We start from the raw sequence: 18,597 nt of genomic DNA, 5'->3' as shown, positions 1-18,597 counted from the left end.
TCCCTCCCTCACTTTATGCCTCCATCGTAGACAAGGGTAGATTTGCTACTTTGAGGAATTATAGGTTTGCTCAGTAGGAACTGGTGTGGAGCCCAACAACAACAATAATGGCAAAACATTAACAACAACAACGACAATAATAATATAACAATTGTTTCTGTTATAAATACAAGGCTTCAGATTTAAGGGACAGGGGTTAGTTGATTAAATCAACCCCCAGTCTTTGATTGGTGAGGCTGATGGCGATGAAGAAGAGGGGAATGATGAGAATGTCAATGATGAAGCTGATGATGATGATGGTGATCACTGATAATGATGGAAAGGGAGAAGAGGATGAGAAAGACGACAAAGAGGAGGGAAAGGAAGGAAAGAATTTAAACTGCAACAAGTGGGGGTCGGGTGGGGTGGGGGTGAGTGTAAGCAACAGCAAACTTTTGGAAATAAAACAAAAAATAAAAGAAAAAACAGAAGCCAAAACAAATATATGGAACATGAAGGATCAAGAGATATGTTTAACCATGTTTAATTACATAATTAAGTAATTATGTAAGGAGAGTATGGAGTAATAAATATACAATTACTGCTGGCGATGGTGGCGGTGATAATGATGGTTATGGTAGTGGTGGTGGCAGTGGTGATGATTTTAGTAGTAATAACAATGATGATGATGATGGTGGTGGTGGTGATGAGAATGATACATGAAATACAAGCGTGGTGGTAGTTGGTTCATCTCTGAGTAAGGACCACTACCGAGACTCCATTTCATTCTAAGTAAGAAAGATCTCAAATCGGGTTGCCTCATCATTGAAGATGTCTCATATGGGTCCTAAGGGCTGCGAGAGACCCACATGTCATTCCACATCAACCACAAGTCACTCCCACTCTCCACAAAACAAACTTGTGCATAAATACAAACCAACACACACATACACACACATACACACATATATATACATATATACATTTGGAGATATGCTGTCCTTGAGAAGACCCAGCGAGCCAAGTGAGATCGTAGCCATGGCTGATGCCAATGTCACATAAATGGCCTGTTCAGAAGTACGCTTCAATCGTCGGGCAATATCCTGTGCTTGAGAAGACCTGTTGAGTCAAGTGAAATTGTAGTCGTGGCTGATGCCAGTGCCACCTGACTGGCACCTGTGCACATAAAAAGCACCCACTACACTCTCGGAGTGTCTGGTGTTAAGAAGGGCATCCAGTTGTAGAAGTCTTGCCAGATCAGACTGGAGCCTGGTGCAGCCTTCTGGCTTGCCAGTCCTCAGTCAAACCAGCCAATCTATGCCAACATGGAAAGCAGATGTTAAACGATCATGATGATCATGTTGATGATATATATAAGATGGCAAATGCCGGCATAATTCTTGCCTTCATTTCATCTTTGGTGTTACAAAGAGTTTTGTTAGACTCTCGCTCAACTGTGCTCCAGACATTATAATCAAAGGGGATGCAGTCTGGGGAGTTAGGTCCCCAAATGTTAGGGGTGATGTGGTCAAAGAAATTGTCTGACAGCCACGACTGGGTTCTTCTGACAGGATCTTCCAGTAGCCTCCCTCTTGGCTCAGGGCACCACTACGTCCTCCTAGCACTTGATGTAGGCCTCTTGGGAAGATGAATGGAGGCATGCTTGAAAGATAGGTAAAGGCTGGCAACAGGAAGGGACATCTGGTCTTAGAAAAATTCGCCATAACAAATTCTTTCCATGCAAGGAAGGAAAACAGAAACTAAATGATGATGAGATGATGTGGATGAGTATTACAAGAATGGTGCATTAAAAGAGGCCTAATCTCGGGAAATCCCTACAGGCCTGAGAAAACCAGCAGTGAGAGGGCACTAGGCATTTTCCTGAATCAGTAGAGCCCTTTGATTGATCCTGTGTCGCTGTTCTCCCACCCATATCCATTTTGGTATTAATAGCAGGATACTTACAATAGTTATACACTTTTTTTTTTGTATCTTAGACCCCTTTCGATCAAGAATGACCATGGGATTATACCTATAAAGTTCCCCCCCAAGGCAAAAGTCTGGTCAAGGTTGTTTATGGAAGAGACAGCAGGCACCCATACATACTGGCCTCCCTTCTCCATGCCACCAATATTATCCAAGGGAAAAGCAAAAGGGGCTGACACAGCTTGGCACCAGTGATGTCGTGACTCATTTCTGCAACTAAGAGAACTGGAGCAATGTGAAATAGAGTGTCTTGCTCAAGAGCACAACACGCAGTCCGGTCTGGGAATTGAACTCACTACCTCATGATTGTGAGTCTGACACTCTAACCACTCACCCATAACTCTGTGGAAAACGCCCAAAATTTAATCTTCCATTCTCCTCGCATCTGTCACCCTTGCAACAAACAATACTTTTATTATCATTAGTGACACCTGGTCCATAACTGTAGATGTTTGTTGATATGGGAAGAAACAGCAGACATTTACAGTTTAATACGCATCTTAGTCTATATATCGAAAGAGAAAAATATGTGCACACATATATATTACATACATACAAACATTCATCCAACGAATATATTCATACACACATGCAAACACAGAATCTTCACCCATCTCTCTCATACATTCATAAGATCACACACACACACACAAATACATACATACATACATACATACATACATACATACATACATACATATATATATGTACAGGATGTGGTGAATAAACAGTCGTCTAAATTACGCTAAAATGAAATTAACACTAACATCTCATTTTAACAGATAAATTTACCAAATTTACATAAAAATAGCTTGAAATACTAAAGAGTAATTTTATTCAATAAAATCGCCATTGGCTTCAACCATGGTCTCCAGACGACTTTGGAATCTCCTGCAACTCTTCTGGACGGTCTCCTTGTTTAAGTTGGTGAATGCTGCCATAATCCTTGCCTTCAGTTTATCTTTGGTATTACAAAGAGTTTTTCTGGTCTCTCACTCAACTGCTTCCCACACATAATAATCAAGGGGGTTGCAGTCTGGGGAGTTAGGTGGCCAGATGTTAGGGGTGATGTGGTTACAGAAATTGTCTGACAGCCATGACTGGGTTCTCCTTCTTGTGTGGCATGGTGCAGAGTCCTGTTGCCAGACACAGGGTGTTCCAGCAGCCACCCTCTTGACCCAGGGCAGCACTACCTCATCGAGGCACTTGATCCAGGCCGCCGTGTTGAGTCAGAGGCCTTGTGGGAAGATGAATGGAGGCATAAAGTCACCATCACTAGGGATCACTCCAAACTGGATTTTAGATTTCTATCACTCTTGGCATGTGTGCTCAGATTGACACCCAAACACTCTGAAATGCTCGTGTTGGAGCTTTAGGCATGAAAGCCAAGCAATACAGCATGGTCATTTCCAAATTTCTGGCAGAGTGAATTGTGTCATGGTACTGTTTTTCGTATAGGCAGTGCCCAACTGACCCTACTGTACTATGTAGTCAACAAAATCAAAAACAAAACAAACAATGTGTATGCAGGAAATAAGAAATATAAAATGGCAACAATTTACCCATCATACCCAGTATATATATATTGATAAAAATGGTAAGACAACAAAAGAAAGAAAGAGACCTCGATATTATGTAAATAGGAATTTATCTGAAACTGTAATATGTGACAATTATTCGAGTTTCGGATGCCGGGATGGAAATCCATGCTGCCATCTCTTCATTTATCCAGCCATTGGAAAAAATGCTATGAAAATGACCGTTATACAAAGGGAAATTACTGTGTGATTGACCGTTATTAAGACAAAAGAGCTATTTGAATGACCGCTAAGTGAGGAGAGGGAGTAAAAGTAAAGGGAAAAGAAAGTCCACAGTGTTCACATAAGCGCACATGTATATATATATATATATATATATATATATATTGTTATATATAAATGCATGTATATGCTTATAGGTGCAGATGTGGCTGTGTGGTAAGAAGCTTGTTTCCCATCCACATACTTTCAGGTTCAATTCCACTGTGTGGCACTTTAGGTAAGTGCCTTCTACTATAGCCCTGGTCTGACCAAAGACCTATGAGCGGATCTGGTCGACAAAAATTGAAAGCACCACTTTGTATATATGTATATATATGTGCTGGTGGCACGTAAAAAGCACCAACCGATCGTGGCCTCTGCCAGCCTCCCCTGGCACCTGTGCCGGTGGCACGTAAAAAGCACCCACTACACTCACGGAGTGGTTGGCATTAGGTAGGGCATCCAGCTGTAGAAACACTACTAGATCAGACTGGAGCCTGGTGCAGCCTCCTGGCTTCCCAGACACTGGTCGAACCGTCCAACCTGTGCTAGCACAGAAAAACGGATGTTTAACGATGATGATGATGAGGGTGATGATGATATATATATATATATATATATATCATCATCATCATCATCATCATCATTTAGCGTCCGTTTTCCATGCTAGCATGGGTTGGACGGTTCTACTGGGGTCTGTGAAGCCAGAAGGCTTCATCAGGCCCAGTCAAATCTGGCAGTGTTTCTACGGCTGGATGCCCTTCCTAACGCCAACCACTCCGTGAGTGTAGTGGGTGCTTTTTACGTGCCACCCGCACTGGTGCCAGACAGAGCTGGCAAACGGCCACGAACGGATGGTGCTTTTTATGTGCCACCGGCATGAGGGCCAGGCGAGGCTGGCAACGGACACGAAACGGGGCGGTGCTGGCAACGGTCGCGAAACGGAAAGTTCTCTTACATGCCACCGGCACTGGTAACACATCTGCAATTTCCATTGATCGATTTCGATTCTGATCCTCACTTGCCTCAATGGGTCTTCACAAGCAGAGTTTCTACATGCCACCGGCACTGGTAGCACATCCGCAATTTCCATTGATCGATTTCGATTCTGATCCTCACTTGCCTCAACACGTAGAGTTTTGTGTCCCAAGAAGGGAAGGTATGCATACGTAGGCTGGCTCCATCCCATGTAGAAGGCCACGGGTTGTGGACTCACTTGTCCTGCCGGGTCTTCTCGCGCACAGCACACTTCCAGAGGTCTCGGTCTCTAGTCATTTCCTCAGTGAGACCTAAAGTTCGAAGGTCGTGCTTCACCACCTCGTCCCAGGTTTTCCTGGGTCTGCCTCTTCCACAGGTTCCCTCAACCGCTAGGGTGTGGCACTTTTTCACACAACTATCTTCATATATATATATATATATATATATATGTATATATAGAATGAGCTTTAGATATAAATATATGCATATACAGGACAAGCTTCTTATACACACACACACATTACGATGGGCTTCTTTTAGTTTCCATCTAACCTCTCACTGACTTATCTTTTCCAAACGTTTGTAATCTCCATCTATTCTTCAGATTTTCAAACTTTAACTCTGAACAGTGTCTCCCAGCCTGATGTGCTAAAATTCACTTCAGGGATGCGAAGGTTGGGCTAGAAAAAGTAAATAATTGAAACTAACCTATACCTGCCTCTCAGTATCACCACAACAGATTTAAGAAACGGATGCTGGCAGATTCAGCCAATCATCAAATGGTGATATTCGATTGAGAAAACTTTGGTAAACACTGGAATAATCTTTTAAATGTTTAGATTATTCCATTAAATGTAATACTTTTTGATTTCAATTGAGTTGAATTAATCATTCGCTCTGTTATAGTTTAGAAGTTTTGATGATATGATTGCATATTTTTGGAATGTTAGTGTAGGTTAGGTGTGTGAGGGTCAATAGGGCCAGTTTGAATGCAAAACGTAGAATATTTGAGCCAGATTTGGATGGTTTAAATATGGTTAAAAAAAACATCTGACTGGTTTAAATACGGTTAATAAACTAAATAAAAGACATCTGACATTTCTAGTTTTGGTTTATATTCATTTAAGTACAAATGATGCCAATTAAATAAACAGTAGAATCAATCAACAAATGAAGAATATTGACTTACCAATATGTTAATGAGAGAGACTGGTATACAGAATTCATATGCATAATGTTCAAGAGTTCTTTAAATACATTGTCATCTAAGATTTGGTTCGGTTCTGATTTAGCGGATTAACAGAACGATCTATAATTAACGATGTTCTAATATAGATCGTAATACAGTTCGTTTACTCAGATACAGTTATGAGAGAGAGAGACAATGAGTGGATCTCAATGTGGTCATGCATGGTGCTAGAAATAGTGGTGAAATCTACCTCAAATGCTACGTGACTGTCAAAAGATAAAGGAAGAAGAGGAAGGATATATGCACAGCTAAGTGCTTCATAGTGTTTCAATGAGCTGAAAACCTCTTGTAAAGTCGTTCAAAGATGGTAGAGGTCAGATAGGCGGACGCGATCGAGTGTTAAGGGAAGTAGATAAAGTGGAAGAGAGAAAACGGCTGAGACCCACGCCGCAACATCTCAGTATTTAACCACGAAACAATAGCGAAAGGAAACAAGAGGAACAACAACGACAACAGCAAAGTTTAGAATTAAAGTGGAATCAAGAACAACAACAAGAAAAGCAAGACCAACAACAACAACAACAACATTACGAGTAGAACAAAAGCCAATGAGAGTGCTTCCATGTGGTCATTTGACCTGCTGGAAAGAGAGGTCAAATCACCCTCAAATTATGTTCTAACCTTCAGTATTTAAATGGACCTTACTGACCCTAATGTTCCACTTGCTTTAGATTTGCACTGACCAGATCTACCTCTCACACCTACCCTACAATGTCATTCTAAAAGTAAACAATCACCACCATCATCATCATCATCATCATCATCCTTTAACATCCGCTTTCCATGCTGGCATGGGTTGGACAATTTGACTGAGGAGTGGCAAGCCAGGAGGCAGCACTGGGTTCCAATCTGATCTGGAATCGTTTCTACAGCTGGATGTCTTTCCTAATGCCAACCATTCCGAGAGTGTAGTGGGTGCTTTTTACGTGCCACAGGCAGAGAAGCCAATTGATGGGGGGCACTGACATTGACTGCGTTCAGTCAGTGCTTTTCCCGTGCCACCAGCACAGGAGCCAGTTGGGGTGTGGGACATTGGCATCGACCACGTTTGGCCGGTGCTTTTTACATGCTACAGGCACAGGAGCCAGTCGAGGGGCACTGGCATCAAGCCACACTTGAATGGTGCTTATTATGTGCCACCAGCACGGGTGCCAGTCAGATGGCACTGGCATCGACCACAACTACGATTTCCATTTCAATTTAACTTAACTCAATAGGTCTTCTCAAGCACAGCGTATCACCCGACAATTCAAGGGTATCGGCCACGGCTGTGATCTCACTTTACTTGCTCTTTACTCTTGCACTTTACTCTCACTTTACTTGCCGGCTCATTGGCCCCAGTTTGATTTCAACAGTTCTTCACATCACTGAAATCCCATAGCTTTGAGATAGCGAATAAATAAGCCTTATATTTGACAGAGTAATTTAAATGCTAAAGCAGTGATTCTTAACCAGGGTCCATTTAGCTCCCAAGGTTTCATATAAGTTATGGCGGTAGGGGGAAGGGGGCAATGTAACAGAATAGTAAATTAAAATTCCACACTAGTATTTTAAGGGCCCCTGAAAAATTTGCTTTAGATGTATGTATTGGTATGTATTGCAAGAAACATCTAGGTTTCTTTGTCTAATATTTTACATAAGCGTAGGAGTGGCTGTGTGGTAAGTAGCTTGCTTACCAACAACATGGTTCTGGGTTCAGTCCCACTGCGTGGCACCTTGGGCAAGTGTCTTCTACTATAGCCTCAGGCTGACCAAAGCCTTGTGAGTGGATTTGGTTGATGGAAACTGAAAGAAGCCTGTCGTATATATGTATATATATATATATATATATGTATGTATGTGTGTCTGTGTTTGTCCTCCCAACATCGCTTGACAACCGATGCTGGTGTGTTTACGTCCCCATAACTTAGCAGTTCAGCAAAAGAGACCAACAGAATATGTACTAGGCTTACAAAGAAAAAGTCCTGGGGTCGATTTGCTTCACTAAAGGCAGTGCTCCTGCATGGCCGCAGTCAAATGACTGAAACAAGTAAAAGAGTAAAGAGTATAAGTTCAACCCACAAAAGTTAACGAGTGGAAAACAAAATAGAAATTTTGAAAAACGTTTCAATAAAAGTTGTTTTTAAACAAGCAAAAATGCTGGTTTTAAAATCTCTCTAAGAGAGGAACGTTGTATGCGCAGAAGCAAGTAATGTTCTTGGCCACTTCAAAATGGCAATTCTGTTCAAACAGAATTTACTGCGATTCTTTAACCCACAAAAATCACAGTCTGTGTAACTGGAACATCGATTTTAAAGTGGCTACGGATATTTCTTGGTAGTTTTTAAACATCAAAGGTTATAGGGGTCCACCAGAATAAAACAATAATGAAAGGGGTCCATGAATAACAAAAACTGGCTGAGAATTCCTGTGCTAAAGGGTTAAACAGGCCACATCCAGCCAGAATATCCCAGCTGTTTCATGCTAAAACTGACCAGATCCGGTCTATCATAACTACTGTCATTGCTATTCTAAAACTTAACGATGACATCTTTGAAATCTTGAAGTTACAAGATAATGTATGGTTAATTCGTTAATCCAGAACTAAGTAAATAGGTAAGAATTACATTTGACGAAGTAATCTGAATACTGAAGGATTAAACAGGGAAATAGGTGCAGGTGTGGCTGTGTGGTTAGAAATTTGCTTCCCAACCACATAGTTCTAAGTTTAATCCCATTGCATGGCACCTTGGGCAAATCACTTCTACTATAGCCCTGGGCTGACCAAAGCTTTGTGAGTGGATTTGATAGAGGAAAAAGGAAAGCTTGTGGTATATATGTGTGTGTGTGTTTGATCCCCATCACCACTTGACAATTGGTGCTTGTGTGTTTATGTCGCTGTAACTTAGCAGTTCAGCAAGAGAGACCAATAGAATAAGTACCATGCTTTTAACATTAAGTGCTGAGTTCGATAGATTCAACAAAAAATTCTGTAATGTGGTGCCCCAGCTTGGCCACAGATCAATGACTGAAACAAAAGATAAAATATAAAAGATACTTCCAAACAAATGGGATGGTCATGACTGGACTGCCTTAGACTGAATGTCTGTCCAATGGGGGCTGAACTGAGGCTAAACAATGTCACCCCACCACTGCTGCTGCCAGCAACAACACCAACCTTATAAATTGGTGCAGTTGGTAGACCATCAGATGTATTTGCTCTGATCTTCAGGACTCTGAGATCAAATCCAAATGAAGCTAACTTTGACCGTGTGGTAAAGAAGCTTGCTTCCCAACCACATGGTTCTGGGTTCAGTCTCACTGTGCAGCACCTTGAGCAAGTGTTTTCTACTCTAGCCTTGGTCTGACCAAAGCTTTGTCAGATTTGGAAGACGGAAACTGAAAGAAGCCTGTCGTGTATATATAAGTATACATATTCATGTGTGTGTCTGTCCCCCTCCCCCTTACACACACATACCATTGCTTAAGTACAGTCCTGTCTTAGAGCAGTGAATCGGCAGAATTGTAAGAATGAGTGAAATGCCTTGTGGTATTTGTTCGTGATCTTTGTATTCCGAGATCAAATCCCATCACAGACTAGTTACCAGTTTGTGCAAACTGTTTTGAATACCGTCAATTTGTATGTGTGTATGTGTGTGTGTGTGTGTGAGTGTGTGTGTGTGTATTTGTGTGTGTGTGTGTGTATTTGTGTGTGTGAGTGTGTGTGTGTGTGTGTGAGTGTGTGTGTGTACTTTGAATAATAAGTGGGAAAGCATAAATTTCACTTATTTCATAATTTAATTGCACTCATCAGCTGCTTTATTAGCAGCAAACATCATTATTTCAATAATTACATAATTAAGATGTACAGTTAATTTAGAAAGCCATGTTTACCAAAATCATTGGAAATACCTTGTTAATCAGAGATTATTACAGCTTTGAATGTGTGACAAAATCATTAAAAAGAAAAATGACAGTGGGTTTGGGTTTCATATATATATATATATATATATCATTTATTATTTAATATATATATATATCATTTATTATTTAATATATATATATATATCTTATATATTATTTATTATTTATATATATATATATATATATATATATATATATATATATATATATATTATATATTTATTATTTGATATATAACACTCTTGGAGTGTTTGGCATTAGGAAGGACATCCAGCTGTAAAAAACTTGCCAGATCAAATTGGAGCCAGGAACAGCCGCTGGCTCTCCAGACCTCAGTCAAACCATACAACCCATGCCAGCATGAAAAACAGACATTAGACAATGATGATGAGGATGATGATGATTATATACAAACAACAGGCTTCTTTCAGTTTCCGTCTACAAAATCCACTGACAAGACTTTGGTTGGCCCAAGACTAGAGTAGAAGACACTCTGCCCAAGGTGCCATGCAGTGGGACTGAACCCTGAACCATGTGGTTGAGAAGAAAAGCTTCTTTACCACACAGCCACACCATATTTCTAACACATATAAGCCATCATCAGCATCAGCATCAGCATCATCATCTTTTAACATCCATGTACCCTGCTGGCGGGATGCGCTGTGTGTGTGTGTGTGTGTGTGTTTCTGTGGGTGGTAAATCGTCTGCCAGCCTGCTTAAAAACCATTATTTGGTACCTTAGGTACCAGAAGCTGGGTGATGGGGAGGGGTGGGTGATACCCTGTGAGGCGTCCAATTTGAAGACCCCTTTCTCCTTCCCTGCCACCTACATGTCTCACAATCCCTGGACAAGTTCACAGATGCTGTCCCCTCTCTTGACCAAATTATTTAAAACAATGATAAAAACAACAACAACAACAACAGCAGCAGCAGCAGCAGCAGCAGCAGAAAGAGTTAAAAGAGACAAAAGATTCTTGAAACAAAGAAGGAATTGTGTAAATCGGAGAAAGTGCTTAAGTCAAGTGAGAGGATAAACACTTGAGTGAAGTGATGCTTTAACCACTCTCTGCCAGGGTTCAATGTACGAAATGATGCCAGACATGTGGAATGGCTGGGGGGTAAGAAGCTTGCTTCCCAACCATATGGTTCTCCGTTCATATATATATAGGGTATTAAAAAAATATTTTATTTTTTTCGCTTTGTTTTCTAAAATTTTGTCTTATGTCTGTTCAGCAATCTATCTGTCTGTCTGTCTCACTCTCATTTAGAGATAGTAGGCCCCTTGATCTCACCATATAAAAAAGAATTTTAATTTAAATACTTACTACTTTATAACTTGGCTACACGTGTTACTTGAGGTTCATTTCCCAGTTCCTTAACCACGCTGTGTTTTGCTGGAACCACTCTTAAAATATAACCCCAATCATTAGGCCCCTATATCACTTTCTCATAGTTCAATACTATAAACTATATTTTAATTTTTTAAAGGGGCCAACTATCTCTAAATGAAAATATATATTTCTTCATTGAGAATAATTTGAACCCCTGTTATGCCGGAATTTTATCCACTAACAAATAAAAATAAATATATATGTGTGTCTATATATATATATATATATATAAATATATTTATATATATGTATGTGGTGCCTAGGACTCCAAATTTGCCATCAAGATGTAGGACAAGATACTGTGATAGCCTGGGCTTCCGAGGCCCACAGCTCTTCAATATCCTCCCGAAGAACCTAAGAGACCTGCATGGGGTGGATGCAGATGTCTTTAAAATGAAACTGGATCTCTTCCTGTCGGGTGTCCCAGATGAACCAACTTCACGGCAGGAGGTGCAGATGAGGGCAGCTGCATCGAACTCTCTCATGCACCAAATGGCAGTTGCTAAAAAGCATTCGTGAAGTAAAACCATGTAGCAACACCAAATGGCGGTGCCCCAGCATGGCCACAGCTCATGAGCTGAAACTAGAATCAATTAATCAATCAATCAATCAATCAATCATATAGGTGCAGGAGTGGCTGTGTGATTAGAAGCTTGCTTCCCAATCACATGGTTCCGGGTTCATTCCCACTGCATGGCATCTTTGGCAAGTGTCTTCTATTATAGCCTCGGGCCAATTGAAGCCTTGTGAGTGGATTTTGTAGACAGAAACTGAAAGTAGCCTGTCGTATATATTGCGTGTGTGCGTAGATATGTGTGTGTATATTATATTATTATTCAGGTAACTGCCTTGAATCGAACCAAGTATGATTCCAGACAGTGACCTGAATAATAATAATAATAATAATAATAATAATAATAATAATAATAGCATTGAAAAATACCTTAGGAATGAGAACCCAGGTTTGAAATTTCCCCAAGACACCTGAAGAAGGCTGGAGGGTACATCAGCTGAAACGTTGTGTTAACAACAAACAAGATGAAGACAAATATCCATCAAATGTAAATAATGTAAATTAAGTAAATAATGTAAATAATGTACTATAATATAGTAATTTAGATTTGACAAATTTATGTTAATTATTCAGTAAGTTTTTATGTATTTATATTTAATAATCAATTATTAGAAGTATTTATATTTACAATTTCTTGGCCTTCTTTGAAGTAGGTAAGAAGGGGTTTGTCTCTTTGTTTTTAGCACGAAGTGATGAACTCAACACTCAAGCTGGGTTAAGAAACATTCAAGGAAACTAGCTCTGATCAACCTCAATGTCGGATTTTCCCTGTGATGTGGTCAACCTGGTGCATTTCTGATCAGACGTCAGAAGACATGGCACCCACCGAGCAGCAACCCCTGTCATGCCAAGTCCATTGTGCAGAACATTCTTAACTCTCTCAACCCTTGCTAATATGCTAATAGCATTAGCTATTTGATTGAGAGAGAGACGAAGGGAGGGGGAGAGAGAGAGAGAGAGAGAGAGACAGAGATTTGGCTGCTATTTCCAGTATGGTAAGTGACCATGTAGAGGCTCCTCCCTCCTTCCCCAGTACCTTGTTTAAGAGCATAACAGGGTGGACAGGATATTCCATTGTTCTGCTGTTCACTGTCCAACTAGAAAGACAATGGCAGAAACAAACATGGAGGTGATGGTGGTGAAGGTGGTGGTGGTGATGCTCAGAGTAGCAGTGATGGTGATGGTAGTAGTAGAAGTAGTAGTGGTAGTAGTAGCAGTAAGGAACGGGGTGGGGTGGGGGTGAGGAGAGTGTGTGGGGTGGGGGAAAGTAATGGTGACAAGTATCCTGTCTCACAGACACAATTAGTGAAAATTAGATTGTTCCTACTTTTGTTGTTTGTACATTAAATAGAATTTATGTTTTGGTGGTGGTGGCAGCACTATTGGCTGTGTTGGTGCTAGTAATGTTGTAGTGTTGCTGGCAGTTGTAATGGTGAGGTGGTAGTAGGGATCTACCAGTAGAGATGTAGTGGCTGTCTTTTATCTTTTACTACTGTGGTCATACTGGGGCAATGCCGCGAAGAATTTCAGTCAAACACATTGACTCCAGTATCCTATTTTTTATTTTTTATTTATTCTATTTGACCCTTTTGTCAAACCACCAAGTTACAGGGATGGAAACAGACCAACACCGGTTGTGAAGTGGCAGTCAAGGAACAAACACAAAGACGCACGCACACGATGAGTTTATTTCAGTTTCCATCTACCAAATCCATGCACAAGACTTTGGTTGACCTAAGGCTGTGGCAGAAGACATGTGCCCAAGGCGCTACATAGTGGGACTGAACCCAGAACCATGGAGTTGGGAAGCCCATTGTGTATATATATATATATATATATATATAGGGAGAGTTTACGAAAAAAATAAAAGACGAAGACAGGTGGTGTACAAAATAAACAGATGTATTAGTATAACGCTGAGGAATAGAAAAAGTCTTTTACGTTTCGAGCCTACGCTCTTCTACAGAAAGGGACGCAGAAAAAAAAGCAAGGAGAGAAACAAGGAGAGAAAAAAAATGTGTGTAGTGGCTAACGATCTATCATGATGATCTATCATACCTATATATATATATATATATATATATATATATATATATATATATAGGTATGTGTGTGAGTGTGTGTGTATGGACGAGGACAGTTGTGTAAAGAAGCGCCGATCTCTAAGGAGAGAACCTGTGGAAAGTGTAGATCCAGGAAGACATGGTACAAGGTGGTGAACCATGATCTTTGAACATAGGGCCTCACAGAGGTGATGACAAATGATGGAGACCTTTGGCAATACGCTGTGCTAGTGTGTGTGTGTGAGTGAGAGAGAGAGAAAGAGAAAGAGAGAGAACATGTCTGGTGATGGAAAAACATTATATTACTCAGAAACAGGTAAGGGTTGGCAACAGGTAGAGTATCCCTCTGTAAAAATCAACATCAACCGATTCCATCTGAAGCAAACATCCTAGCTACATCACTATGTCTCGCCTCCGTCTCATTCCAAATTTAGTTTCTTGGAGAACTTGTTTATAGCAAGAATATTGTTGTCTTATCCAAGACAGTATTGAAAATATTAGTAAAATACGATATTTCATAACATAACACGTGAACAGATGTTTAGTGCAGAGACAACAAGGAATGTTTGAAAGGCCAGAGAGGAACCAGAAAAAGGTTGAAGATAAATAAACTGCAAGAAACTCAGCAGGATGGAGATTTATTTAAGACATTCAGCCTGAAAACTTATCTTCTCTCGATGTATCTATCTATCAACCTATCTAACTATCTATCTATCTGTGTGTCTGTCTGTCTATCTGTGTGTGTCTGTCTATCGATCTATGTATCTATTTATCGACCTACCTCCCTATCTATCTATCTATCTGTCTGTCTGTCTGCCTGTCTATCTATCTGTCTATCTATCTGTCTGTCTGTCTGTATGCTTATCCATGTCTATCTGTCTGTCTGTCTATCCATCCATCCGTCTGTCCACCCATCTGTCCATGCATCCATCCATCCGTCTATCTCTCTTTTTCTCAGTCTATCTATCTATCTGTCTGTCTGTCTGTCTGTCTGTATGCTTATCCATGTCTATCTGTCTGTCTGTCTATCCATCCATCCGTCTGTCCACCCATCTGTCCATGCATCCATCCATCCGTCTATCTCTCTTTTTCTCAGTCTATCTATCTATCTGTCTGTCTGTATGCTTATCCATGTCTATCTGTCTGTCTGTCTATCCATCCATTCATCTGTCCACCCATCTGTCCATGCAGCCATCAATCCATCCATCTGTCTATCTCTCTTTTTCTCAGTCTATCTATATATCTGTCTATATGTGTGCAAGTGTGTGTGTGTGTGTGTCTATCTTTCACTTGTTTCATTTGTAGGAGCACGTCCATGCTGGGGCAATGCCGTTTCCTCAAACAAATCCATACCAGGACTTATTTTTAAAGCATGGTATTTACTCTACAGTGATGGAATCTTTTGCTACACAGCTAAGTCTCAAGGACACAAACAAACCAACACAGCTCGTCAATCAAGACACACACAGACACATAGAGACACACACACACACTTATACATATGACAGGCTTTCATACAGTTTCCATCAATAAAGTTTACTCAAGAGATATTAGTCAGCCTGGGGCTATAATAGAAGACACTTACCCAAGGTATCATGCAGTGGGACTGAACCGAAAACCACATGGTTGCAAAGCAAGTACCTTAACCACACAACCATGGCTGCACTGAAATGAATAATTCTATCTAAAACACACACACACACACACACACATGCATGCATGCACATACACGCACGCACGCACACAAATCCCCAAAACAAAACAAAAAATATACATAACAATCAGAACTCCTACACCACTGATCATAGGTCTGCTTGATGAGAGATGACCAAGGGTTGAATAAAAATAGCAGCAGCTCTGACATTGAGGCAGTATTTATTACCAAAATTTAGCAAATTGGACAAAAAAATTGTGTCTCCATTCAACCACACCCTTTTAAATTCTAACCACATAAACCAGAGTTTGGACTTGACATTTGATACCGTCAACATCTCATTATAATATTTATGAATTACAAGACGTTGGCGCTAATGTCACACATGTCCATAGAATACTTAGACACACCTCGATGTCTGAGAGAATGCTTGTGTGTGCATGTGTGCGTATGTGTGTGCATGTGTGCGTATACGTGTGTGTATATGCATGCATACTTACATACATACGAGTATATGTATATGCATAAACTAAACAAACGTGTTATATATTTATTTATCTTTATATGGTGGTGGTGGTGGTGGTGGTGGTGGTGTGCATGTGTTTGTGTGCTTTAGCTTTCAAAAGATGCCACCAAGCCAGTGGGGTGGAGTCGTTTGGAAGCTAGAACAATCAGGAAGTGCATTGTGATCAGCAATGTATAACAACATCCAATTGTTTATTCAATACCATATATATATATTGATATATTATATATATATATATATATATAATATTTTATATATATATATACATATATATTATATACACACACACACACATATAAAGAAGTGTAAATACAGACACATGTATGCACACATATTTATACAGAAAGTGAGAGAGAGAGAGAGAGAGAGAGAGGAGAGAGAGAGAGAGAGAGAGAGAGAGAGAAAGAGAGAGGTAGTGGAGACTGTGACCTCCAATCAACAGCTGATGAAGGGAGTGTCACTGTATTTTAAGTTTTCTGTTTATATGTATACATATATACACATAAATATACATACACATACAAGGACATACACATTCTTATGTGTTTGTGTGTGCACGTGTATGCATATGTGCACAGTCCTCAAATACACACACGTTTATACATACATCTGAGAACCGAGAAAAGTCAACAACACAAATGACATAAGGAGATATAAGAGTTAGAGAGAGAGAGGGAGAGAGAGGGAGAAAGGGAGAGAGGAGGGGTTAGTGGTAGTGACAGTAGTGGTGGTAGTGGTGGTGGTGGTGGTGGTAGGAAATAACAGTGTTTTAGTAGCAACCAGCAAGTGTGAAACAAGTGATTAAATGATGGATAACATACCATAATTGCTGGTTAAATAGTACTCTGGAGCTAATTACTGCCTATTTAGAGGCATAACATGTGTGTGTGTGTGTGTGTGTACAATGAGAGTAAAGGGATAACTGGGGTGGGGGATAGAAGTAAACAAAGCAGGGGGTGATGAAGGGGTGTCCTGCAAATTACTTTTTTTTTTTTTCTTCCATGAAGCATTATTTCCTTGAATGTGGTTTGTCCATTTTACATTTTTGTAATGGTAGCAGAACCATTCGGATGTCGGACAAAAATGCCTTTTGGTATTATTTCTTTGGCTTTTGCATTCTGTGTGCAGCGTATACCAACAAGGTCAACTTTGCCTTTCATCCTTCAGCATCCATAAAACAAAGTCCCAGACAAACACTGGAGTCAATGCTATCAAATGACCCCATACCCTGAAAAAATTACTGGCTTTGTGCCTAATTAGGCCATAAAGTTGCTTTGTTATGAAATAGGGCTGCTGTAAGGTATTTATGCTGGCAGAATCGTTAGCACGCCGGGCGAAATGCTTAACGGTTTTTCGTCTGCCATTACGTTCTGAGTTCAAATTTCACCGAGGTCGACTTTGCCTTTCATTCTTTTGGGTTCGATTAAATAAGTACCAGTTACGCACTGGGGTCGATATAATCGACTTAATCCGTTGGTCTGTCCTTGTTTGTTCCCTCTGTGTTTAGCCCCTTGTGGGTAGTAAAGAAATAGGTATTTCGTCTGCTGCTATGTTCTGAGTTCAAATTCCGCCGAGGTCGGCTTTGCCTTTCATCCTTTCGGGGTCGATTAAATAAGTACCAGTTACGCACTGGGGTCGATATAATCGACTTAATCCATTCATCTGTCCTTGTTTGTCCTCCCTGTGTTTAGCCCCTTGTGGGTAGTAAAGAAATAGGCATTTATGCTAGCTAAATTATAAAGTAGTCAAGCTATACAACAGTTATTCTGTAATGTAGCTAAGCTATAAAGTTGTTAAACTATAAAGCAGCATTTCTCAACAGGGGTTCCATGGAACCCTAGAGTTCTTGAAAAGGTTCCTAGGGATTCCGTGAGAAAGAGTGAGATAAGCTGATGCTAATTTCATGATCGTAATATGACTAGACATGTACAACAACATATTATTGTTATTGTAATATTGTAATCTAGACATCATCCTATCTAACCTATTATGTTATTAAGAAGATATAACGACCATATATATGTATATATGTATATATTCTTTTGTTTATTTCAGTCATCAGACTGTGGCCATGCTGGAGCACCAACTTTAGTCGAGCAAATCAACCCCAGGACTTATTCTTTGTAAGCCTAGTATTCTATCAGTCTCTTTTACTGAACTGCTAAGTTACATGGACGTAAACACACCAGCACTGGTTGTCAAGCGATGGGGGGGGGGCAGACACAGACACACACATATGTACAACAGGCTTCTTTCAGTTTCCGTCTACCAAATCTACTCACAAGGCTTTGGTTGGCCCGAGGCTATAGTAGAAGACACTTGCCCAAAGTGCCATGCAGTGGGATTGAACCAGGAACCATGAGGTTGGTAAGCAAGCTATGTGCCACACAGCCACTCCTGCACCTATATATATATATATATATATATATATAGTTAAATAATGAGGGTAGAAATTAATATTCATTAATTAATATCAATTTAAACCAGGTGTATAT

The 18,597-nt window shown here is 40.2% G+C and overlaps 1 protein-coding gene across 6 annotated transcripts in view; it reads right to left on the bottom strand.

Moving 5' to 3' along the window:
• The window catches only part of LOC115219741 (histamine H2 receptor-like), a 192,131-nt gene that overhangs the window by 53,391 nt on the left and 120,143 nt on the right, over positions 1-18,597 (bottom strand). Inside the window, exon 1 of one of the 6 annotated variants that reach the window (XM_036509796.1) lies at positions 5,932-6,091. The exons of the other annotated variants lie outside the window; for them this stretch is intronic. The gene's annotated coding sequence lies outside the window, so the exon portion shown is untranslated. Of the gene's footprint in view, positions 1-5,931; positions 6,092-18,597 lie in introns of those variants that run through there. 6 annotated transcript variants of the gene reach the window in all.

Source organism: Octopus sinensis, linkage group LG15, assembly GCF_006345805.1.
Source record: "Octopus sinensis linkage group LG15, ASM634580v1, whole genome shotgun sequence".
NCBI classification, from domain to species: domain Eukaryota; kingdom Metazoa; phylum Mollusca; class Cephalopoda; order Octopoda; family Octopodidae; genus Octopus; species Octopus sinensis.
Note: the sequence above shows the minus strand (reverse complement) of the source record. Positions and strands in the feature narration are given on the sequence as shown.